Raw genomic sequence first — 666 nt, forward strand, 5'->3', positions numbered from 1 at the left:
TTTGGATTCAGGGTCTCACTATGTAGTTGAGACTGACCTGGAACTATGTAGCCCAGGCTGGTCTCGAACTCACAGAAATCCTCCTGCCTCAGCCTCCCGAGTGCTGGGATTATAAGCATGTGCCACCATGCCCGGCTCAACCCCTACTTCTGATCTGCCACACTGTTTTCTCCGTGTCTCACTTGGTTGTCACAGTGACATTTTTTTGTTCTAACAAAGTATGTTTTGTTCCTTTTCTTACAAATCCTTACTTTTCTGCTCTGAACATGTTTCTGCTGGTTTGCTCTCTGAATTTTTAACATCTGTGCCCAAGTACCTTTATAAGAGAGTAAAAAGTAATCCTAACCCCAACTCTAAATCCTTAACAGGTGTAAGTTTCCTCCATAAACTGCGTCAGTTACCTGTTAGTCTGTATCAAACTAAACTCAAATTTAGCCTCAAATTTTACCTCAGTTTCTGCAGGTCAGGCATTTGGGTGGCTTAGCTGAGTGGTTCTGATTCCATTTCATAAAGTCTCAGGGGACGTGGGGCCACGGCTGTGATCACTGCAGGTGGAAGGTTTGCCCTCGTCTGGATCAGAAGGACTCAATTTACATAGCTGACAGCAAGACGATTTGGTCCTTGTCAGGTGGACCTCACCAGAGGGCTGTTGGGCTGCTTGACTGT

The sequence above is a fragment of the Fukomys damarensis genome, unplaced genomic scaffold, assembly GCF_012274545.1.
Source record: "Fukomys damarensis isolate Sample0158 unplaced genomic scaffold, DMR_v1.0_HiC HiC_scaffold_1, whole genome shotgun sequence".
Lineage (NCBI taxonomy): Eukaryota > Metazoa > Chordata > Mammalia > Rodentia > Bathyergidae > Fukomys > Fukomys damarensis.